The sequence below is a fragment of the Cupressus sempervirens genome, chromosome 3, assembly GCF_028749045.1.
Source record: "Cupressus sempervirens isolate cs-2001-9-10 chromosome 3, ASM2874904v1, whole genome shotgun sequence".
NCBI classification, from domain to species: Eukaryota; Viridiplantae; Streptophyta; class Pinopsida; order Cupressales; family Cupressaceae; genus Cupressus; species Cupressus sempervirens.
In genome coordinates, this window is record NC_143120.1 from 661864948 (window position 1) to 661892383 (window position 27436).

A 27436-nucleotide genomic window follows, 5' to 3' on the forward strand; every position below is an offset into this window, starting at 1 on the left:
TGAGACTATAGGAGATAGTGACATATTTTTAGACCTATATAGGATTATAACAATCATAAGTCTTATAAGAAAGAGTTGGAGAATTTAGAATAATTTAACATCACTCAATATATATCTTATGAAGAATTTGATCATCCAAAAATGGACAACAATTATACTAAGTAGATTTCATGAAATTATGCTTTGGATTGGTGACCAACCTATAATGATAAAAAAAAGGACCTAATTCACTAATTGAATGGACTATGTAATGATGACATTATTTATTTTGCTAAGAAACAATTTAAGAAGTTAGTTGATAAAAGAAGAATGAAATTGGATACAATCAAATAGACAAATGTTAGATTGATTAGCAAGATAGTTGCATATAAGATGAACTATAGCTCTAGGAAAAATCCAATATTAGCTAGATTTATCCATGTAGCATATAAGATGATAGTGGATAAGGAACAAGCTAATATGTCTAAGATTTTGAGACTATAGTTGGTTGAAAATGTTAAAAAAATAAAACAAGACAAGTATATCCCTTTCAAATTTGAGTCATTACTCATTCACCTATTCTCCCAAGTAATCAATAGATTTCCCAACATGCTTAAGTATGAGTGGAGCGCTAGTAGATGTAATATGGATATGATATAAAATTATTGTAGGAAGTAATCTACGGATAAGAGCACACAAGATTTAATAAGGATGATTAAGTATTTCAAAACTATAATGAAAAAAAGATTCAAAATTCCTAAGTCCATTGTAGGAAGGTACAAGGATAACATATTCTTAATGGTGGAAACATAGTTGCAAGCATCGAGGCTACATAACCAAGAGAAATATTTAACAAACCAATAGGATATGAAGTAACTAAAGAAACACTTGAAGGATATGTCAAGGTTATTTAATATTCCAAGAGGGATACAAAATACCATAGATGAGATAAGGTACCTATGAGGAGAGATATAGTGAGGTTAGAGAATAGTTGTATAGTAGTGCAATGAAAAATAAAGCATCTTACAAGATTAAACAAATGATTAAGGTGTCATGGATTACTAAAGAATAATGAAAACAAGCTAGAAAATTACCACAAAGATTCATAAGAGTGGACAATATATTTTTCTTATGGTGAAACCACTTGCAATTGAGGTAGCATCACCAATAGAAACAACTTTTGTAGTAGTAGAGAAAATATCAGTAGAGTAAGATATCAAAATAATTCATGTTCAAGAGACTCCGCAATATAAATCTAAAATAATATCAACAATAACTTCACCATCAATGATATAAAGAAAGCCTAAACTTTTTAAAATAGAGGATAACAAAGAAAATAAGGGATAAACACCTACGAAACCCAAAAATGGATAGTGCAAGGGCACATGGTCATACACCTAAGAAGAAAAAGATTATAGTAAAAGATAAAGATAAGAAGATTGAAGAAGAAGAAGTGTAGCGTCAAGTTGAAGATAATTTACTAGAAGAAGAAGAAAAGTAGTGAGAATCAAGAATTCAATCAATCTAGTGAGAAAGTATCTAGTAAGAAGAGGTCCTGGAAATAAGAACTTGCAAGCTCATCACCTAAATACTTGAAGAAGGTAACACATGTTAGTTAAATAAATTCTATGATAGTTATGATGTGAATTAGTAGAGGGAATTGGAGATCACTATGGTAAGATATCTTTTGAAATTCAAAAGATGAGTTATTTAATTGAAAGATAGCATACGAGATGATCTATACAAGAAGCTAGAAGAAAGAAGGTTAAGGGTAGTAGAAGAAGATAGAAAGATGAGAGAAGATATTGTGAACAAATTATGTATAGTAATTAGTCAAGATTAGTTGAAGAATGTCTTTGAGAATATGGAGCCACTATTGTGATGAAAAATGAGCCTAATCCGAATGTAATGAAGTCAGAATCAATTGGGAGATATATTGGTGGACATACAATTTTTATGAGTGATGAAAAGGACACTCAACAATTTGTGAGCATAGTTACTCATCCTAATGTATTTATTGAAGGAATTATTTTCATTCTTAATGTATAATCTAATGAAGATCCCTTTAAATATTAAGCATATGTTGAAAACTTGGACATTAAAGTAACAATTGGTATCAATGATGACAACAATGTTCATGAGGATAAGACAAAACAAGATAAAGATTAGAATGATATACACAATCCTATTGTAAATTCTCAAGGAAAAACAAATGAATGGGCCATTGAAGGAAAAGGAAAGGATGGAACACATAATAAAAACATTTTTCAAGGTGGGGATACAATAAAGGTCATAGTAATAACAATGACAAATGAGAGCACTTCCATTTTACTAGCAAGACCTGACTCTACAAAGGAAGTAAAGTTTGAATAGAAGACTGAAACTAAGAAAATGTAAATGATAAAGAAGAGGTTTGATAGGGGTCAAAGAATAGAGGAAACTAGAAAATAAATATAGATTGAGATAATATAAATTTTGATCTCTAAGCCTAAGTTGCCTATTAGTGTCTAACACTTAGCCATTTTCCAAGGCAATGTTGGATGGTCATCACTATGACTCAACCATCTAGAGAAGATTGAGCTACAAAAGACTTGTTTATATTTTATCATAGGTCAAGAAAGTTAGAGGTTGTCAAGAACCCCAATAAAGACTGAGTCAAAATACATGTTGAGTAACAAAGAAGAGACCAAAAATTTGGAAAGTTAGTTTATTCTAATAAGTTAGTTTATGTCGAGCTTATAGAAGCTAAGTGACAACATGAATGTTAGTTGTGACCAAGCATCAGAACATTCAAGTGTTTAGTAAACCAATTTTGGCATATGACTTTGTAATTGTATAGAAACTTATGTAAATTATTTTAGTCAATTTCTACAAGATATTTAAATATTATAGAGATATTTAAGGATGAAATTGTGCATTTTATCAGAAGGCATTAATCCCTAAAAGAGAAGATTAACAAATCAAAAAACCAGAAGGGTAAAATAGAAAAAGGATGAGATATGGATTGTTGATCCTAATCTAGAACTTTCTATGATTATCTATTTAAGAAGGGTTAGACCCTAGGATGAAATAGTGAGAGATGAAATGTGAATGAGCATGAAGGAGTGAACAAGCTAAGTACAGAGTGAAGGAAGATCAGACATAGAAACCAAAGTAGTGAAGGATAGTATAGAGATATCAAGTAAGAAGATTAGATTGAGATTTTGAAGAGAGGAGATCCATAATTATCTTTCAAATAGAACTAAAGGATTACATATTGAATCATTTTTGATTGATTGGATTAGGGAAAATCTCTTAACATAGTGGTTCTAACAGACCTTATTTAAATCTCCTAATAGAGTCCTTACTTATTATGCATGTAAAATCCTTTAATAAGGCAAGACCTAACAATTTTAAATGCTCTTAGAAAGGAAAACCCTATTGGTATCTATAACTATTGTTGTCTATTAGTGTCAAACGCTTAATCATATACTAGGCAGAGTCAGATGGTTATCACTATGATCGAGCTACTCTATATAGGATAAGTCATGAGATACTTGTATATAAATATGTATATATTAAGCTCTATAGGAGCTAAGAAAGTCTTTGGTCATTGAGTATTTTCAATGAAGTCCAAATCTAATGTTTATTGAATAGTTTGAGCACATTGATACCAAGTTACATAGAAGGTGTCGAGCATAGTAAAGATTGAGCATCAATAGAATATACAATGAATGTTGAGTGTTAGAGATAGTAAGTGTCAAGCAACACAAAATTGACATTCAAGTCAAGAATGATAAAAAGTTTGAGGTAAACCATTTTAGGTCAACATGGATAAGATATTTAATACTTGTAGAGGTTGTTATAGAGGTTATTACACATTTTATGATGTGGATCACAGATCCCTATGTTTTTTGATGAACCAAGCAAATGAAGAGGCAAAACAAGGCATAATCTAGAAACTCCTTTTTGAAATATTTAAACATGGTGATGTGATGAGAAGGAGTGAACAATCCATTCATGTGATCACAAAAATAGTTAAGTGTGAAAGTGTGAGCTTTGAGAATAGAAAATTGAATTAGTTAATGTTATTTTAGAACAAAGCAAGCGACCTTATTAGAGAAGTGAAGGACATTAAAGATAAATTAGATTAGAGATCAAATAGAAGATAGGAGATCCAAAAGAAACTTATCAGAGTAGACTAAGTATTAGGTACTAAATTAGTTTTAACAGACTTAGTTAGGGATGATCTCTTCATAGATTGGTCTTAAAAAGTCTTTATAAATCTCCTAATAGAGTCCTTATGTTATTTTAAATGTAAAATTATTTAATAGAGAGAGACCTAACATGCTCAAATGATTTTAATAGGGAAGACCCCTCATAGGGTAAATCATTAGATATGGTCAAAAATTGTAACCCCAACATATTAACTTTATTACTGCACTAGTGAAGATTTGTCGATGGCATCCCCACCCCATTTTACCTTCATCTTGGAGGGTTTCTTGATAACCATATATTTGTGTCATGTGATTATTTTTCATGCATGTGATTGATAGACTAGACGTATATGTTATTACATTTTGATTATATAAGTTATGCATGCACTCAGATTTGAGATGGAAGTATGGTGAATGCACTATAGTATTGTGAAAAGGTTAAAAGTGTTACAAATCCTAATTCACTCCCCCGCACTCTTAGTATCTTTGTTTCTAATTAAGACTTCCAAAAATTGGTATTAGAGATGAGTTATCTTGGAGAATTTTAATAACTTGGAGTCTAGATCTTGGAGATAGAGGCTTTAACATTGGACAAAGTTATTGATAATCAAGTGATTGACATTCAAGTCATGTTGTAGCAACTTGAGATAACAAGACATGAATTGAGGAAAAAGAAAAAAAAGGAGAAAGGAGTTGGCTATTTAGATAAATGAGTTTCATTATGAAGAAGTAAAAAATGAAGGACTATTTGGAATTCAAAGTTAAGGTTGAATGGCATAATATCTACAGATCTAGTAGAAAAGAACATAATCTTGAATGAAGAAGTTAGAGGACTAAAAAGAGAATATGAGATTTAGTCAATAAGGCTATGTGAAGTAACCGAGAAAAAGAAGAAAGAAAAAGAAGATAATGTTTTCAATGAGGAAGACAAGAGAAAAATGGAAAATAGACTTGAAGAAAGGATATCTGATGTACAAGATCTTACCGACACTCAACTTGACATGATGAATCAACTGATGTTTTTGATTAAGGAGAAACTTAATGTTCTCATTAGCCTCTTTGAGAATATTATAGCTTTGTTCCATTATAATATGCATTGAGCTCTCCATTGTTTGGACCCTGTTCTTGACATCCTCCACTCTATTGTCTATGAATTTTTCTTCCTCCATTATCCTATTCTTCAAGCTATAGTTCTCCCTCTCCAAGTTTCTCACCTTATATTTGAGCTCTTAGATTTAGTGAGAAATCTACTTGGTGGCGAGGAAGCTATCCACCGTGCTATTTGTGGCATTTTTGAGGACATCCATTTGAGGATTTTCCTTAGTGGTATCACTAAAAATCCCAAGGGCCAAGTTAATTAGCTTTTCCATTTGGATTTTTCTCTCTTCATTCTCATTGACTAGAGTTCTAATCAACTCTCTATTGATCCCCATTTTAGCAGATGTTGTGTCAAAATTCCTCCATGCCACATTCCTATCCTTGCCCATGATTGAGCATCTATATTTACTGGTTTTGAATTCCTCATAGCCCTACTCCTGCTCCTCCATTTCACTCTAATTAATGTCCCCTTCCACCCACTCCTTCATCCCCTATTTTTCCTCCTTGGACATAGAGACTTTCCCTCTTTTCTAGCCCTAGGAGGTCATGACTTCATCCTCTTTGCTTGTTAGCATTTTGATGCTGATGTTTCTCTTGCCCCTCTTCATCTTTGTTCCCTTCCCTTCTTTGATATCCTCCTCACCTTCAACACTTTCTTCCCTTGTATCCATGCCTTTAGCTCTTTCATTATAGTCCTTGTACAAGGATGTGTCAAGGCCCTATTTAGGTTCAAGAAAATATTTTTTCTCCTTCCTTTCCATTTTGATGATTTTTTTACCAAAGTTGTGCTGTGGGGAATCATCCTCTTCTGAGTCCATGTGCATCTCAAGGCTATCCTTACTATCAAAAGGAATATAGTCATCTCTTGACTCTTTGGAGTCCCCTCTACCCTTCTTGTCCTTCTTCTTATTCTTAATTAGTTTCCCCATATACCTAGCCTTAAAGAATTTTGTAAGAATTTTCCTTAGGGAAAAATTCACCCAGGATTAAGGAACTCAAGCACAAGCATAGAATAGACTAGAGTATGATTAGAATAATAATATAGTATTCAATTCAATGTACAAGAACACTAAGAGTGCTTGTATATAAAGGCCTCTGGAATGCTTTTAGAATGTCTAGGAGTTAGCAACATGATAAGTCTTACAACCAAGCACATGTCCACCGAGAGTGGATTATCTTCCATTAAGCACAAGAGTAAGTGTGATGATGAGAGGATAAGCCTACAAAGGTGTAGCATGAAAAATAATGTTGTAGACACCATGTGTTGAATTAGAGTTGCTTACTTCTATGTTGTCAACATGACAACCAATAAAAGTATGCAAACTCCTAAGAATCAACCTAATAAATAATAAAATAATGCATTCACCTAAGTAAACTTAAGTGTAAATAGTGAATATTTATTTACACCAACACCCCCCTAAAGTGCAACATAGGGGAATGCACTTATGCTCACAAATGCATGATGGGTCTTAGCTACGAGGCCATGTTAGGTACCCATGTAAAAAAGAAATGCTCTACATGCAATGTGATGCAATGCAATCTCTCATAAAGTGGATAAAGAGGGAAAACCTCATGGGAAAAACCCTCCTCCAAAAAGAGAGATAAGTACAATAAAGAAGATGACAGAGAAGATGACCTCAGATGAGGAAAAGATCCCTCCCAGAAGAAAGAAGAGAGAAGTCAAGGGGCTCCCCTTTGTGCAACATCTTGTACCCCAAGAGATCTCACAAATGAATATACTTGACCTTAGTGAAGGGTTTGGTGAAGATATCTATAACTTTCTCTACTATAGGACAATATTGTAATGCAATGATCTACTCATGTATCAGATCTCTGATGTAGTGCATATGAACCTCAATATGTTTAGTCTAGTGATGCTGAACTGGATGTTTTGAGATCTCAATAGCACTTTTATTGTCACAATGTATGATTGTAGGTTTAGGTAGATCAAATCCAAACTCCTCTAGGATGTGTTGTAACCAAAGAGCCTTTGTAGTTGTATTGACAACACCTCGATACTCAACCTCAGTTGAAGAAAGAGCAACATTATTTTTTTCTTACTCTACCAATGAATAGGTCTAGAACTAAGGTGAAACATGTAACTTGAAGCAGACTTGCGAGAATCAAGGTCTCCTGCATAGTCTAACTCTATATATTCTACTAGCTAAAGTCCTATACCTACTGCATAGTGTATCCCATGTGTATGTGTACCCTGTATGTAGTGCAAACTATGCTTGGCGGCCTTCCAATGAAGCTCATGTGGCTCTTGCATGAAGCAAGAAACTATGCCAACTACAAAAGCTATGTTGGGGCATGTATGTGTCAAGTAGATGAGACTCCCAATTAATTGTTTACACAATGTAGCATCAACAAGTGGAGTGGTACACTTGGCCTCTAACTTGACACCTAAAAGAAAGGGAGTAGGAGTTGGCTTGCAGTCAGTCATGTGAAATTGAGAAAGTAAGTCAAGAGCATACTTGGGTTGAGAAATTGTGATCCTTGTTGAAGAATGTGTGATCTCAATACCAAGGAAATAACATAGTAAACCCAAGTTTGTCATACCAAATATATCTTGCAAAGAGGTCTTGACATTGGCAATGATGGATGAAGTACTTCCTATAATGATCAAGTCATCTACATAAAGCACAAGTATCAAGTGTGAGTCATCCTTTTGAAGAATATGGACATTCAAATCAGAATAACACTTGGTGAATCCTACTAAGAGTAATAAGGAATCCATCTTGGCATACCAAGCTCGAGGAGCCTACTTAAAACCATAGATAGACTTCTTCAATCTACAAACCATAGTAGAATCTTGTATGAACCCCTATGGATGCTCCATATAAATCTCCTCGTAAAGATCATCATTAAAACAAGCACTCTTTACATCGATTTGATGTACAAATCAACCATGAGTTGAATTAATAGCTAGTGTTAGGCGAATGGAGTTCATATTAGCGATTGGTGCAAAAGTCTTTGTATAATCAATACTTGGAACTTGTGAGAAACTTTTGGCAACTTGTATAGCATTATACTTATCCACACTTCCATCTACTGCAAATTTGGTTTGATAGATCCACTTACATCAAACCAAATTTCTTCCTTAGGAAGGGGAACTAAGTCCCAAGTGTTTTTTTTCATCAAAGAGTTATATTCTTCCTCCTTGGCCTTGTCCTATTTAGGAATCCCTAATGTTTCCTTAAATGACTGTGGATTTGAAGCAATGGAAATATTATCATGTGGAAATGATTTGTGTTATGACCTTGTCCTCTTAGAGTCTGAAGGATTCTTGACCAATGAACCTACTCAATCAAGGATTTTCTATGCCTAATGAGGTTTAGTGGAAGAAGAAGGAATGTCCTCAACTATTTGTGGACCCTATGAAGGTGGTGTCCTATGAGTCAATGTTGAAGGAATTTCATCTTCTAAGTCACTATCATCACTATTATCACTTTCCACAAAGGAGGAAGAAGGAGGAGTTGAAGAAGCTAAACTTGGACAACTTTCTTCAAAGTGAATACTCCTCTCAAAAAGGATTTCATGTGTCTCTGGATCCATGACTTTATATGCCTTAAGATGGTCAGGATATCCAATAAATATACAAGGTTTTCTTTGAGGTTCTAATGCCTTTCACTTTTGTGGAGGTGTCCTTGCCCATGCTAGATAACCAAAAACTTTAAAGTTCTTTACACTTGGTTTTCTACCACACCAAGCCTCAAAAGGTGTAATTCCATCTAAGGCCTTATGGGGACTTCTATTTTGGGTGTAGTTGGCACAACACATGGCTCCTACCAAAAACACTTGATCTAGAGACTTATGTTGAAATATATAAGTGGTCATATCCTTAAGGGTTCTATTCTTCCTTTCAACAATACCATTCTATTGTGGCATTTATGCAACTAAATGTTGAAGATCAGTACCCTCATGAGTGTAAAATTCTATAAGCCTAGAGTTGATATATTCCCTACCATTATCTATTCATAGAATCTTGATGACTTTCCCTAATTTTTTCTCAACTTGATCTTTGAAGGTGATCAACTTTTCAAATACTTCACTCTTATAAGAAAGAAAGAAGACCCAAGTGTAGTGTGAAAATTCATCAATAAAGGTGAGGACATAGCGAGCCTTACCAAAAGATGGTACTAGAAATGAGCCTACTACATCACTATGAACCAACTCAAGAATAGTAGTAGCCTTCCAAGACTTCCCCTTGTCATATTTCTCTTCGAGATGCTTTCCTACTTCACAACCTAGACATACACCCTTTGAATACTTGACATGAGGTAGACCAATGACCATATCCTTATTGCTAAGTAGTTGAAGGTAGTGATAATTTAGATGTCCAAATCTCTCATGCCATAGTTTACTTTGTGAATTGTAATGAGTCAACAAGGCAAGGGAAGTGGACTTAGGCACAAAATGAGAAAAAAAAGTAAAGTCTTGTCTCATGATTAGCCTTTCCAACCACCACCATAGAATCATCCTTGAGATTTTTCACCACAACTATATCAGGAAGGAACTCCACTTTGTTGCCACATCCATAGTGAGTTATTTGATAGATGGAAAGAAGGTTGGTTCTTAGGTTAGGAACATGAAGAACATCCTTGAAGATTCCATTGTCCAACTCATCATTCCCTTTCCCTTCAACTTCTACTTGAGTGTCATTTTGCACATAGATGTAAGGTATATTAGATGGTTTCAAAGAGGAAAAATTCTCCCTTGAAGCACCCATATTATGTGTAACTCTTGAATCAAGAATCCATTCCTCAACATTGTTTGTACTTGCTACCAAAGCTTATCCCTTACCCTTTAAGTGGTTGAAGATCCCTTGTCCTTATAAGCATATGGTACATTAATTTTGGGTTTCCTCATTAGGTTTATCAATTCATCAATCTTCTTATCCTTACACTCATGTTCATCATGACCATTCTTCTTACAATAGGCACAATTTTTCTTCTCCCTTTTGTTGGATTTGATTCCCTTCTGATTATTTTTCGAAAAAGACTTTCCTTGTTGTGAGGAAGATTGTGGTTTAGAGGAGGATTGTTGTGTGTCATCTTGTGGCTTAGCTTCTACTTCTTCTTGGAGTTTTTACCACTTGAATTCCCTTCATTAGCTACCAAGGCTTTGGTCTTGGAAGATTGAGAATTCCCAACTCAGTAAATTGTCATGTTCTAAGACTAGTATTTGTGAAAATTTCTTGAATGAAGGCTTAGTGTAGGCACTTTCCACTATTAATTTGTGAGTATTATAACTAGAAACAAAAGGAGCATATTTGGGTGGAAGATGAGTCATTATATTTTTTTATCATCTTTCCATCCTTGATGGGTTCACCACAATCCTTAAGTTGTGCCCTATACATGTCTACTTGGGTAAGATAGTATTTGATGGTGTCGAAATTCTTAGGATCCAAATTGATAAGTTTGTCCTCAATAGTGTAGGCCATGTCTTCATCTATGGTCCCATACAATGCTTCAAGTTTATCCCAGACTTCTATTGGATTGGGAAGTTTCCTAACATGATATTTGATAGGATCTGAGATATTCTTGAGCAAGTTTCCTAGGGCCATTTCTTGTTTGGATTCCTAGTCTTCTTTTCAAGCCTCATTAGCATCAGCAAGAGGTTTCTTTGCTACACCAATTACTTAAAACATAAAACCTTTTTCAACCAATGGTTAATTTATACTTTTTTTCCAAGTAGCATAATTATGTGGAGTTAACTTTGAAAAAGAACCCATAATGCAAGAGCACAATATCAAGGAGACACAAAACATAATACATACCCCCCTTTTCACTCAATCAAAAAAATCCTCCCCACAAATGAAATATTTTGGCACTTTATATTTAGTGCATTTACAATAGGCCACTTGTCAAAATGGACAAAGTGGGCTTCTGATTTTGTTGTTTACAACCTCCTCTTGGAGTTCAAATCTAGAACTTTAAAATGTAGTTTAGAAAAACAACAATTTTGAAGCAATACAAGGCAAAATAGGACCTATTTTTGAAAGTGGTATTTTTTCCACACAAGCCTATAATTTAATTATAGATATGGAAAGTAGATAGAAAAAAATGCACTTTCAAAAAAATGGAACCTAATTTCGAGTCTAGATGAGCCCGTACGAAGCGTTTGAAGTTGCAAAGTGTAAGATTGGATAGGTACAGTCACCAAAAATGTAATTTCTAACAAATTCATGGACCAAAACCAGAAAAATACCACACCACTGAAATTTTTAGAAAATTCTACCCAAAATTAAAAAAAATTGCACCTGATTTGGAGTCCAGATGTCCAAGATATGACCTATCAAAGTTAGATTATCAAATCAAAATTGAGCTTTGATAACATGTAAGAATTTTACTTAGGGAAAAATTCACCCAAGATCAAGGAACTCAAGCACAAGCACATAATAGACTAGAGTATGATTCGAATAACAATATAGTATTCAATTCAATGTACAAGTACACTAGGAGTGCATTTATATAAAGGCCTGTGGAATGCTTCTAGAATGTCTAGGAGTGAGCAACATGATAAGTCTTACACAACCAAGCACATGTCCACTAGGAGTGGAATATCCTCCATTAAGCATAGGAGTAAGTGTGATGATGAGACGATTAGCCTAAAAAGGTGTAACAAGAACAATAATGTTGTAGACACCATGTGTTTAATTAAGAGTGGAAATAATTGTGTTGTCTACATGAAAACTTAGTTAATTATGCAAACTCAAGTGTTGTAGACACCATGTGCTGAATTAGAGTTGCTTAATTCTATGTTGTCAAAATAAAAACTCATAAAAGTACGCAAAATCCCAAGTGTCAACCTAATAATTAATAAAATAATGCATTGACCTAAGTAAACTTAAGTAAAGTGTAAATAGTGAATATTTATTTACACCAAAAAATTCATAGATTAACAAAAAAATCCCCTCATGCAACACCAAATTACTAGTATGCTTGTCTTTATAATCATTAATTTTCTCATTCATAGAAGAGTATAGGTAGAAGGGAATAGATATCTTTAGCCCATACTTGAAATGGTTGAGTAGCACAGAGTGATGGGTGAAAAGGTAGTTAAATCTGGTGTCAAGGAAGATATAATTGATAATAGCCCATAGAATGAACCTCCATAGTAGCTTAATGGAGCTCAAAAGATAGTAAGTTCCTTTCTTCACTAATGCCTTTTTTCCTTTAGATCCTTGGTGAATTCCACCACTGCTTGCCCTGAGATCTTTCTATCTCTGTAGAATTTATTCCCCATGATGGGAATGTTGGTCACAACAAAGATGAAATCCTCCATCACCATGAAATCCACCCCATTGATTTTAACAATTCCTTCATTCTAGCTCTTTTCCATACTCCTAGTAATGGAGGGTTTCGAACCATGGAACCATTCTATGAAATTTTTGGTTTCCCCTTTTTCTAGAATGGTTCACACCTTGGAGCACCTATGCCACTTCTAAGCTTTGTCCTCTGGCTCCCTCCTGTGTCTTTCCCCCACCATGATGTCTTCCTCTATGCAAGCTCTATTTCTAGTATAGAGGCCCTTCAAAGCTGAAATATCTTTGGTGCTCCTCATTTTCTTGAAACATCTTTTCGCCTTGTGAACATTCTACCCAAAATTGATCCTTGAAATATGTTGATTGATATAGTTGATGTGAGAAGTTCAAGTACTATCGCACTTACACATCACATTTCTACACATTCCCCATAACTCATTAATAATCATAATACATCTACACATCATATTTCTAACCATTCCCTATAATTCATAAACAATCATAATGGACTTTTTATGATACCCAATCTCCCTGGGATCCTTTCCCTTTCAATCAACTCATTAATATTTGATGAGAAATTATACCCATCCATCCACTTAGCCACTTCATTGTACTTTACTACCCAATTAGCCAACATCTCTACCACTTGATTGGATTCTTAATACTCATGAGCTGCATAGGTTTTTTCAAAGGTCTTGAGATGTTGAATGCATTCATCTATGATATTCACAGTCGTCCATGCAGGCATATTCTTCTCATTAAGCAAATCTATAATAGCTTTTGAGTCTCCTTCTAGCAAGAGATATTTAACTCCCATTTGTCTTGCCAGTTTGATAGTATGGTGAGCCACAATAGCCTCTGCATAATTATTAGTTTGTATTCCAAGGGCAACAAATACCACTGCAATCCCTTTACCAAAAGCATTTTTGATAATGCCTCCCACCCCAACCTTTCCTAGGTTGCAAAATTAGCCTTATGCTATCCCTCAAGTGGAAGAGTCCATCTATAGCCATCCCTCTTGTTTTTTCCCCCACCCTTTGTATAGAAAGAGGGGATGGGACCTTTGATTTTTGCATAGTTTTCAATCAAAGCATTAAAACATTTGTGGAAGACGATGTCTGCCTTTGTTCCTTTCCCCTAAAAATTTCATTGTTCTACTCTTTCCGAACCATCCAACACAGATGGGGTAAGGTCAATTTCCACATAGCCATAGTATCACTCCCTAACAACCCATGGTACCATTTTTCAAAGAGCCCAAAAATGTTGGAAGGGAAGCATTGAGACATGTTGAAAAAAGATAGGAAAAGAGACCAAATAGTTCTGATGAAAGGACAATGGATAAATATATGTTCAACACTCTCACAGTGATTTTTTCATAAAATACATCTATTGGGAATCATATTTCCCCTCTTAGTGAGGTTTTCCACCATAAGAATGCTATTTTGGAGCATAATCTAGAAAAAAAATGTTAATTTTTGGGATGATCCCTAGAAACTAGGCTTTGGCCCAAACAAGGGCAAGGCCAAAGTTTTGCAATGTCTCATAGCCAAAGGCCACAATTTAAATTCCATTCATAGTCTCCCCTCAAATAATAGAATCTTTATTATGGAAAACAGAATATGCTTGATCATGTACATCAATGGGTTGAGCTCTTGGGACATCTCAGCCAAATCAATCCACTCATTATTCATCTTGTAGTTACTCACCCTACTCCCATATCTTTCTATACAAACACTATCCCATTTGTTAAAAAGCTCTATGTCCCATAGAGGCCTAGTTCTAAGCTAGTCATCATGCCAAAAATTGATATCTTCACCATTACCTAGTTTCCATTTCGCTTTCTTAAAAGCTAAGCTCTTCATTCTCAAAAAGCCATTCCAGATATTAGAGCCCCTAGGGTTAGGATCCCTACTAATGAACTATCTAAGATTGAGGTTAGAAACATACTTGAGCTTTAAAATATCTCTCCATTCCCCATTAGTTTGATGAATCAACTAATTTTTTCAAATCAAGAGTTTAAGAAAAAGGATGCAGAAATAGAAAATCTGAAACCATAGAAGCATCTATTCAAGAATGAACTAAAAACTATGAAAGAACTTGTGGAAAAATTCAACAAGCCTAATGAAGCAAGGAAATACTTTGAAGAACTTATGATATCATTTGGCAACACTATTGGTTTAGGACATTCATCTACCGAGAAAGGAGAATTGAGAAATGAAAAATCAAAGGGAAAATGAACATGTTATCATTGTGGAAAACTTGGTCATACTACAAACATCTACAGAAACAAAAATGGTATGAAAAATCATAAACCTTGGTTTACTAGTTATTATTTTTACTACAATAAAAAAGGACATTAAATTTATTAGGCAAGAGCCTACAACATAGTGGTAACTTGTGAGCCTCTTATGTGGGTGGTCTTGGGTTCGAATTATCTTAACACATAAAAATAATGACTTACAATAAATAACAATAATTAATCTAGGCTTTGGCCATTTATCGATAAAAAAAGAAGAGAAGACGTTTAATACATGAGTGTAGATCAAGAATGAAGAATGCATGTACTACAACTATATTTGAAGGATATTGTTACTGTTGTCAAAGGTATGGACATAGAGCATATTAATGCATATAAAAAACAATTCCCTATTAGACTAATCAAAGGAAGAATCATGCACATAACAATGTATGTTCCAAATGTGACAAGTTTGGACATTTAAGCATATACTATAGAACTCAAGTACCACTAGAAAAATATAATGATTCCATAGGTAACGGAAAAGTGGACATTGATTAAACAAGGAAGGAGATGAACCAAACATGGAAGAAAAAGGCTAAATATGGAAATAGTGGGACTAATGGAGTTGAGGTCAACCAATCCAATGGAGAAGGTGATCTTATCACTTCAAACTAAGCAATAAAGGTATGCAAAGAAATCCATATTTAAATGATATATCATACATTAGTTCCTAACATAAAATGTGCTAAAGTTTATATTTTCATAAGTAAAGATGCATAAAAACATATTTATGAAAAGACTAGAACAAAAGAAACATTTACATAGATGTTTTTGAACATCAATAAGAGAGTTTATATTGATTGAGCATTGCAATATGGACCAAGTACTTTAGAAGCTAAAGTGATATATAGGCCAAGCTATATTGAAGAGACCAAGCTTTATAGTAAATACCTAGTTCAAAGGTACAATATTGACTGAGCCAACTAACTTCCACCTACCTGAGTATACAACATTAATGGAGACCCTAAATTGAGTAGAATGGATTATATATCAAAGTTTGAAAACATTATTTCATACCTTGTATACAAAATTCAAGAGCATAAGATTGATTTGAGAAAAAAAGATATCCCAATGTGGTTAAGAGAAAATCTAAGATATAAGCTTGATTGAGTAAAGATTTGAGTGGTGCCGAGTTATCCAAAGTGAAGAATTTTTTGAATCCTAACAAAGAAAAAATGGCAACTTCATCATCTGTAGGAAAGATTCAAGGAGTAGAGGTTAGTAACATTTGATTGGTGAGGAGTGACACTTATCCACCACAAATATTTCATGATATTCTTGAGGTTGTGATGAAAGGTGACTCAATGGGTGTGTTATATTTGATACCATTAAGGTAATCATGATACATGATTTGCAAAATTTCTACATGTGTAAGATTGGAGGCTTGTAGGTGACTAAGAGATTCGAGAGGCTTATGATAAATTATGTGACAAAAGAGTTCTAAAGAAGAAATTCAAAATTATTGAAAGGAAAGGGCTAACTCATGCCCAAGAGTTCCCAATAAATTTTAAGATCGAATGGATCAAGATTGTACTGAGTAGAATCCACAACTTGAAGTTTTGGATACATAATGGACTAGTTGAAATAACCAAGAAGATGATTCACAAGGTTACTAGTTATCCCACTCTAGATAAAAAGAAGACTATGTGAAGTCTAAGTCATGATGAGGTTGAAGCTAATATAGGAGTTGGGTGGAATGGACAAGTATTGTCCATCTCAAATATTTCTAATCCATTGATTGAATTTGTAGCGAGAGTTATTTCTCACAAATTCTATCAATCTAGCAAATTGAATAGTGTTTCATGTATGGAAGTGGATCAAGCATGGAAGATCTTGAATATGATCTTTCCAATTTGAAGATGTACACTAAGAAAGTGCACTTCTCTAAACCCTTCTATCCAATACATTCCATGGATCATAATACTCAAATGTCGGCTTACAACTCCCTAGTCATGAAGTGCAAGAGGTATAAAATTAGCATGAAGTAAGCTCTCAAATGAGCCTTAAGATGTGACCCTTGCTAGTAAACCATAAAATGGGAGATTCTTGAGACAAGAGAAAGAATACAAGTGTCCAAAAGAACCCTCAAACATGTAATGCAAGAATGAACTATGCTAGCATGGAGTGCCAGAATGTAACTACACTAAACAAGTTAGGCATATTTTAACCATTCTAATTAGACTATGTGATCTATAATATTATGAATAGAAATACTAAGCTATTGAAAATGCATCTAAACTATGAATGATGATGGAAATGAGAGAATGAGATAAGAAGAAATAAGTTCTCCACAAATTCTCTCACGAGAACCTATGAAGAAACCTGCAACATAACAATAATATAAAATTGGATCCTTAAAGAGGAAGAGAGCTTTCTCTTGGAAAGATAGAAGGATGGTTGAGGTCAAGATAAAGAAATGGATGATCAAGGGTAGGGGTTGAATTTTGACATGATCCATGTGTATGACAAAGACAACCAATGAAAATGAGTTGACTTTTTATGTGAGACAAAAGCCTTTTCTTTTAATTTGAAAATAGGAAAAGAACTTTATGTGTGCACATTGAGTGGGTTAGAAGAATGGGGTATTTTAGTTAATTAAAAGGGGACCTATTCTTTTAGTCAAATATGGACTTAGGTTATTATAGTCAAACTATAGGTTAAAATTAGATAATTTTATTTTTAGAAATTTTGTCTAGGGAAATAATTAATTAATTTAGCCAAGATGCTAAGAAGGGAGCTAATAGTCTAGGTGACCATTTTTACTTGATTAAATTTTCCCCTCTTTGACTATTGTGTGATTGATCTAGGAACACATTATGTTAAAGAATAAAGAAGCCAAGTAGGAAGAAATGGATAGAGAGATTTGATTCCAAAGAATGAATTGTAGAAAGAGATAGCAAGTCCTTAATGTATAGTTTGATAGAGATAGAACTGAATAGTAGGAGAGAGGCAATATTGAAACTCAAGAAGAGTACTAACACCAAGAAAAGTAGATAGATCAACATCAAAATGGAAAGGTTGAACATTTGCTCCTAAGAAATAGATAGCTATAGCAAGCAAGTAATGGTAGAATATTCTTGGCCCCTTGAGATTGAAATCAAAATGAGATAAAGGGGATGCAAAAAATGTGAAAAATATGGCTAAATTGAGATAGAAAAAAGCCCATGATGACATATATGTGATTAAAACCCAAGAGTGACCATTAAGAAGTGATAGAATGCCCTAGTTTAACAAAGTCTAACCAATAAGATAAAGCATCAAAGGAAGGTCAAAGAAAGAATAAAGATGAAATGAAATGAATAAGAAGAGAAAAAGATAGTAGAAATGATGAAGAAATGATGATATCCCCAACAAGATTTAAAGATTAAGCCTTTGAAAGGTTAGCTAACTAAATAGAAGAAGATGAATTTTAAAATGTGATTTTGATGAACAAGATGTACTTGGATTTCAATTTCAATCCCAAAAATGGAACAAAATTAGCTTAGATAAAAAAGGATAAATAAGATATCTAAAAGGGTAGATAGATGTGATGAAAAGATTAGCCCCATGTGATGACAGGCATAGAAGAAGCAAGAAAGTGGACATGATCAACAAGGAATGAAAGACATGATTAAGAGAAAGAGTGAGAAGGTATGAACACAATTAGATAACATGTTTGTGAAAGATAAAAGAGAGCTCTCTCTATATGAAAAATCCAAGACTAAGCTAGAATGAGCCTATATTGAAAACTAGTATACAAAATGGTTTACTTGCAAGGATGTAAAATATTGAAACTCTAATTTCATCAAGAAGCTTTATTAGGGACATCACAGGATCGTACAATTCTCACTAGCATAACTATGAGGATATGAATATAATCTATATTGGATAGGTATGTGGGAATCCAACTTACGAATCAAGGACATGTAAGTCAAGATGAATAATTTACTTAGATTCCCTAAGTTTAGTAGAGAAAGATTACACTTGCATCAAGGCATAAGTGTCAAGATAACCCTCAAGTGTGGTCTTACAAAAATATGCAAGGATGGTAGATTGTAGGTCCAAAGCATCAAGTAGGAAAAGCATGAATATTCTCAACAACTTAGACTAACAAATTATACCCACAAGAAGAAAAACAAGTAAAACATGCCCCATGCCCCCTGTCTTCTAGTTAAGGACATCCTTGAAAGACTATTAGGGAGGGAACACTGAACAAAGAAATCATCATAGACAACACACAAGGAAGATAAAGTTCATAAGATCTTAGCAAGTTCAATGTTCAAGTGTTTTTGGGTGTATATCACATCGCCATTTCTTCAATTTTTGCATCTGATAGTGAGAAATAGTGTAGCATCCTAAACTATAGGTAAGGCATTTGAAAGTGTTAAGAAACACTTGATGTCGAGGTGGAGTAATTTTAAGAAACATTATTTTGCATGAGTTGTCAAAGAAACCCTAACAAATAAGAAGACTCTAACAAACTAAGAAGTCATGCCCCTCAAATAGGGATAATAGAGAATTCCAAGCTAGGAAATGGAGTTGTGGAGTGAATGAGTGAAATTGATAGACATAGGTGTGAGGGTCTCAAGTAGCACCTATTTCTAGGTTTTCACCACTTGGCATAATTTTTTCAGGACTCTTTTTTCAATTTTTTTGTATTTTTTGTATTCTTTATTTATTTGGTGATACATCAAAGTGCCTATTTATTAGGTTTTCATTGAGATGATCATTTTTCCATGAAATTTTCTAATTTTTAGGATTTTTCTGGATCAATAGATATATAGAGATAGTTGGGCTATGAGCCTTACGCATAAAATTTCTTCAGATGTAGAATGTTGATAGGCTCAACAAGTTGATCTCCTTTGGGAGTAGAAAGATAATATGCACCATATCCAAATGCTACTATGACAATGTAAGGAACCAACTAATTAGTCTCAAATCTCCCTTTATGTTCCTTGTTTTTTTGATTCTTGGGGTTTCTCAAAGCACAAGCTCACCCACTTGGAACTCATGGGGATAGATTTTTTTGTTGTAGGTAGTAGACATCCTTTTCTGATAAGCCCTCATGTGATCAAAATCATCCTTGTGATGCTCATCAATGGTTTCTAGCTCATGTATTCTCCTAGCCCTATGGTCTTCATTAGTTATCAACCTATGTACGTAGATTTGTAGTAAGAGAATCTCAACTTTTAAGAGTAAGACAACTTAAGAACCATAGACTAGAGAGAAAGGTGCAACTTCTATAGGAGTACATATAATGGTCGTATATACCCAAAGTGTCAAATTTACATATAGATGCCAATCTCTACCTGATTTTTGGACCATTTTGTGTAGGATTTTGAGAAATGTCTTATTAGAAGCCTTATCTTGGTCATTCCCTTGGGGGTAGCATATTGAGGACCAGTGCTTGTTTGATCTTGAATTTCTTATAGAGTTGTTTAAGGTCCTTATTTTTGAATTATCCTCCTTTATAAGTAATGATGGAGGATGGGATTCCATAGTGACAAATAATATGGTTGAGAATAAATAAGGCAACATGCTTGCCTAGAGTAGTAGATAAAGGTACAACGTCAACCCATTTTATGAAATATTCCATCACTGTAATGATAAACTTGTGGCCATTGGATGAATTCAGATGAATCTTTCCCACCAAATCAAAGGCCCACTACTAAAAAGGACAATATATAATAAAAGGTATAACCTCACATTCAAGAGCATGAATCAAGTTACCATGTAGCTAACATTTCTTACAAGATTTAGCATATCTAATAGTGTCAACCTACATAGCTAGCCAATAATACCCTACCCTAAGTAGTTTTTGAGCAAGTGTGATGCCATTAGAGTGTGCCCCAAAAATGTCACCATGGACTTCGGCCAATGCTATTCCAAACTCTTCTAGTTCTAGATACCTAAGTAGCATTTTGTCTAGAACCTTCCTATACAAGTCATGAGAGACAAGGGTGTAGTATGAGGCATTATGAAGGAGTTGGCATTTTTGGTTACACATGATATTTTAAGAAATGATTTGATCACATAGATAGGAGAAAATGATGGATTAGTAAGAGGAATCATGACTAACAATGGTATAGATCACATGATTATCATGGGAGTCATATGAGGGTGTTAATAATAAAAGAGGAGTAACTAAGAGGGTAGGGGTGAATTAGTTACCACTAAAACAATTCCAAATCCCTTTAGATGTCAATAAAAATTTATTATTAACTCAAATCTTTATACAACTTAGTTAGAACTATATAAATATTATAACTTGATTAACAAAGTAATATTGAGAAATTAATGTGTATTAACCTTTAGCAACTTAGTTTTAGAAAGATGAAGTAGTAAAAAAATAACATGAATACATGAGACACCAAGATTCAATGTGGAAACCCAATTTGGGAAAACCACCAATGTAACTAGTTATAACTTTTCAATCTTCTAAAGTGAACCCTATTAGGATCCAACCCTATTAAAGGTTATAAAACAAGCTGTTAGGTGTGATCCTATTTAAGGATTTAAATCATCTTGCTAGGAGTGGCCTTGTTAGAGGTCTCAAGAAACTTCAATCTAGAAATGCCACCTTGTTAGAGGATTTACAAAATGACTATTAAGTCAACTATGTTAAGAGATTTCTTCATTGCTAAAATTGTTAGAGAGTAACAAAGATTGACCTAATTGATGAAGCAACTAACTTGTAGATTCAAATCACTATTCTACTTTATCCTCAAGATCTTTCCCGGTCAGAATATTCTTTTCATCTCCTTAGATGCTCTACCTTTAATTAGATATCCTTCTTTATACACATCTTATTCTCTTCCATAACTTCCATATTTTAATTCACAACTTGAACTTTCATATATATGAAACCCAATGTCAATTAAACTTAAATACCCTTTCAATAAAAAAATCAAAATCCACTAAGTTGGCTTGCATAAACCAAATAATAAACAAAAGAATTCTATTGTCACTCGACTGATACTAAAACTGAGTCACTCAATTATCATTGAGTTTGTTTGGTAACTAACCTAACTTGGTTTACACTAAAATCCTTTGGTAACTGACCTGACTTGGTTTACACTAGAACCCTTGATTGATCGATCTAACTTTGTTTACATTGGATCACTAAACTAGGTTACTTCTAAAATTTTGCTTGGCTAATATTGGAGTCTTTTGAGCTCATATAAAGTATGACATCTGTGTAATATCAATGACAATATACAATTGAATAATTTTTTTCAATAATATCCCTCTTTGGCATTGATGGAAACAAAACATGTCATTATGAAAAGAAGAATTGGATTAGATAGTGAAGAATGAGAGATGGGAATTGGTCCCTAGACTAGTAGACAAAAATGTGATAGGAACAAAATGGGTATATAGGAACAAGATGAATGAACAAGCTGAAGTTGTAAGGAAAAAATCAAGATTGGTATGTAAGGGTTATTCACAACAAGAAGGAATAGACTATGTAGAAACTTATGCTCCTGTGGAAAAAATTGAAGTAGTAAGGCTATTCTTAGCCTATGCAACACATAATAAATTCAAAGTGTATCATATGGATGTCAAGTCTACATTTATGAATGGAGAACTTGAAGAAGAGTTATACATAGAACATCCTAAAGGTTTTCCTTTAATAGATTGCAAGGACAAGGTATGTAGATCTAAGAAACCATTGTATGGCTTAAAACAAGCACTTAGAACTTGGTATTCAAGGTTGGACAAACTGTTGTCACAAAATTTTCCACCCATGTCCAAAGTTTTTACCTAAGGAAAACCTTATGAAACATGGAAACAACCTCCAAGCTATGGGACTTGAACTGCGAGGTTGAGTCTCCAAAGAAGGCTAGCTTCCTTCACTATCAGGGTGCACCTAACTACTCTTGGAGAGGAAAAGGGAGAAGGAATGCATAGAATAAAATCTACCTACTCTAACCTAAGGGGTGATGCACCAAAATAGAGTGTTCAAATCAATCTCTGCCCATACATGCACTATTGAACCATCATGACACCAAAAGATATACACATCTAGACTTGCTTTAATCTAACAATCACATGTAGATCAAAAAACCCAAATGAATGACACAAGGAAAGAGAGGCTTCACTTATATACCATTCATAGGCCAAAAGAGATACAGTCATGCAAGATTGTAGATCTCTAAATACACCAATGAGAGGCAAATAGTTCTTGCACTTTACATCAATGTTTGAAGGAGATAAGGTAGAATGTCATATAGTTTAGAGGCAAAGGGAATTTACACATGAAATTGTAGAGAAATATTAAAGAAGTTAGAGAAGAGTTGACCAGAACAAAATCTACAAAAATTGCCTTTATAGTTTAGGTATAACTGAGATGTCCTCTAACTGAAGTTACTCGACAACCACTACCATTAGGTCTTACAGAGAATAATCATGCAGATCTAGGGAAAATCCAACCTTGGCATAGACTCATATACGATGAAATCTGATCTCTTGTTGAAACAAGGCCCTGAGAAGATAGCAAACAGTGCCATTAAACCATTTTGACCAAGTAGATGGGTAGGATCAACAGTGGTGGAGTGCAGCATTCACTCGGGAGTGGTTGGAATTGATTATGAAGATCAAATAGTGAAAGAAAACTTGATCCCCTTTGTTTCCAACTTGTGAATCAGCAAAGTCAGCAAGTCAACTGAACTCTGCCACTAGGATGAGCCACTTGGGCCAATAGTCTTTCAATTTTCCTACCACCCCATAAAGTCCTTCTGAGTTTGACCACCAAACTAACTGACTATGCCACCTGCTCAAGACCCTGACCGTGGTGGTCACATAATTGCCAACCTTAACTATCAATACCTTAGCTAGGCCCATTGGAACATGTTCCCTTTAGGTACTTTCCTACATTACTTAATTACCTTGCATCTTGACATTATGAGGAAGCTCCGATCATTGATCTCCATAAGATTAATGATCGTGAAGATCCTCATTACATTACACCTACCCCACTAAAATTTTTGGGCCCACAAACACTTAGCATCTGACTCAGTGTGACCTGGCACCACCTTGGCATCCAACTATGGCATAAGGAACAAACTTGACCCCACAAGGACATGTGATAGCGAGGTGCATGCCCGCATTCCTTAAAACTTATGCAACTTCTTATTGCGGGTATGCACTAGCCATTGATCTAATTGTATTGGATGGTGCACATAACTCATACCCTCTGAACCCACATGAATATCCTCTATGATATCACTAAGACATGTATCACTAGGGTGCTTGCCCACATTGTTAGAAAGTCTAACAAAAGACAAAATGCGAGAAAGTGGGTGCCAATCAAACTGCCAGCTAGATAGACCTTTCTCCCCTTTGGGGCCCACAAAAGAAAATGGACCCACCTCCCATGCATCGTGAAGGGGCTTCCCCATGTTATTTAAAGGTGGTGCATCTTGAGAATGTAGGAAAGAACCCTCCATAGATCTATGCAAGATCTCACGACGCAGAAAGTTGTGGGTAAGCAGAAATAAACTTAGGGAAGAAAAGCAATACAATAAAGTTTTAATCATTTTAATTTTTTTATTTCCTAGGCATTAAAATAATACTAAAGATAGGAAGAGACCATTGGGTGGGCTTTTAGTATTCAAATTCAAATTTTGGCAGGGGGCAAAAATTGGTAACATTTTTGGCGACTCAGAGGGGATGCAAGCCAGCTATGCATGTGACTAGTGGCCTTACGCATCCATTGGGCTATAGAGTTGTAAAGTATTTGGATCAATGCACTGTGAAACCCTAACCCTACCTCTATAGTAGTAAAACACTGAAAGTTCTATGTTTGCAACTTCACAACCTCAGCAAAACACATGTGCTCATGCACTTCTTGGAAAACTAGAAAAAATAGGAAGAAAACCAAGCTACCTATGTACATGAAACCTCAACCCCTATCAAAAACATGGTTTGAGATAGATCCCATTGATTGGGATAGGAAAAACTTCACCACTAGGCTTGCTTAATTGAAAAGCATTAGCCTACTTGCAACTGAAAATCACATAGGGACCACTCCATAATGCATCAAATTTTGATAGCCTCCCTGGCTTTGCTCTATCTGTATCCCATTTCAAAACCAAATCACCTTCTCTGAAGGTTCTAACCCTAGCCTTCTTGTCAACGCTCCCTTTCACCTATTGTTGATGTGTTTCTGGGGTCTACATGGCCTGACTTCTTTTCTCTTCCAGCTCCATTAACTCTACCATTCTCACTGTCATGGCATCATGTTCAATTAGCTCCAACTAATGATCTAGTTATAGGGATGGGAATTCTAATGAAATTGAAAGCCTTGCTTCTCTTCCATATACCAAAATATATGGTGAATTTCCTATTGACCTCTTAGGTGTTATTCTGTTAGCCCATAGTGTAGTCCTCAACTTTTGACGCCAACACCTCTAGTTATCCTCTATAGTTCTTTTCATAATCCTAATCAGGTTTTTGTTAGATGACTCAACCAAACCATTGCCTTAAGGATAGTAATTCAAGGATGTTCTCAAGTAGATGTTATGGTCAATTGCCCATGCACATATCTGAGTTCCTACAAAAGATTTTGCATTATCAAAAATAATAGTTGAAGGGGCACCAAACTTGGTCACAATTTTCTCAAGGAACTCAACAATTAAAGCTTCTGTGGCATCCTTCAATGCAACTGCCTTCGTCCATCTAGTGAAGTAATCTGTAGTAGCTAAAATCAATTTGTGACCAAAACTGGAAGAAGGATTGATAGGGCCTATGAAATCCAATCCCCATTGAGAAAAAGGCTGGTCCACTTGAATGGGATGAAGAGGAAGAGCTGCAAGCTTTTTCTTACCAGAGAAGAAGGCACATTTTCCACATTTCCTCACATACCTATGACAATCATAGAATAGGGATGGCCAGTAGTAACCAACCCTCATGATCTTCATTATAGTTGTCCTTGCTAAGAAGTGACCACCATCAGGACCATCATGAAGCTCTTTGATCATTCTTTTAGCTTGGCCCATGTTAATGCATCTTAATAGGGCTCCATTAAAATCTTTCCTTAAAAGGATACCATCAACTATGACATAAGGAATTGACTGTAATCTATACTATCTCCTTTTAGTTCTATCTAATCCTTGAGGATATCCATTTCCTAATAAGAAATTCTTCATATCATCTATCCAATTCCTTGGTCATCATTTCTTGTCTCTTGTTGTTCTGTTAGTATCATAGCGACTTCCTCATTTGATTCCTAACATGATATCATTTGTTTGCATAACCCCTTCCCTCTTACCAGCTTGGTGATCTGGATGTCAACATCACATTCCATTACTTTAGTAATCCAACCAGCTCTCTTCTCACTAATATCTTTGCTCAAAAGGAAATCCTTTACACTTGCATGGGGTACTAACAGATGAATTTTATTATGAGATAGGAGGTGTCTAAATTTCTTTAAAGCTCTAATGATTGTAAGGGCTTTCTTCTCTACATAGTTGTATTTGTCTTCATACTCTTTAAGCCCTTCACTAAAGAAGGCTATGGGTTGCTCTTCATCTTTATCATTTGATTGAGTCAAGACAGTAGAAATGCTTGACTCACCACCTAGGGTATAAAGGATGAAATCCTTTTCAAAATTTAAATTAATGAGAGTAGGAGCTGAGGCTATGGCTACCTTGATCTCTTCAAAAATTTCCTTCCCTTCCTTGGTCCATGCAAAGGCCATATTTTTCTTGAGCATAGCCATAAGGGGTTTTACCATGGTAGCAAGATTAGGAATAAATCTTCTCACAAAATTTATCCTACCAAGGAAACTTTGCAACCCTTTCTTATGTTTAGAAAGAGGGAGAGCAAGTATTGCTTTTGTTCTTTTTGGATCAATGGTTAAACCATCTTTAGATACAATGTGTCGTAATAATTTCCCTTGATTGGTAGAAAAGACACACTTTCTTGGGTTAAGGGATACCCCAAACTCCCTACACCTTGAGAACACCTATCTTAAATGATCAAAATGAACTTCTACATTCTTTAAATACACTGTGATATCATCAAGGTAAACTAATAAAAAAATTTCAATCATGTTTTTGAAGGCTATCTCCATTGCCTTCTAAAATGTAGCACCTGCATTGGTTAGCCCAAATGGCATCTTACAATAAGCATAGGTACCCCATTTGGTGGTAAATGTAGTCTTGTACATATCAGACTCTTTGACCAGCATTTTGATTGTAGCCAGAAAATCCATCAAGAAATGAAAACCTCTTTGAACCACTGACCTCAAATAAAATTTGCTCCATGGAAGGGAGAGGATGGTGATCTATAAGGGAAGCTTGGTTAAGGTCCCTAAAGTCCACACACAATCTAATTTCTCCATTCTTCTTCCTAACAAGGACAAGGTTTTCTACCCATGACGAGTGCTTGATGGGGAAAATTATATTGGCGTCAATCAATTTGGATAGCTCTTTTCTCATCAAGGGTTCAATTTTGGGATTCACTGGCCTCTGTTTTTGTCTTACTAGTTTGACATTATCAATTAAATCTATGGTATGCTAAAACAACCTTGGGTCAAAACCCTTTAAATCATCATATGTCTAGGCAAATATATCATTAAATTCTTGACATAGATGAATAAAACTTTCTTGC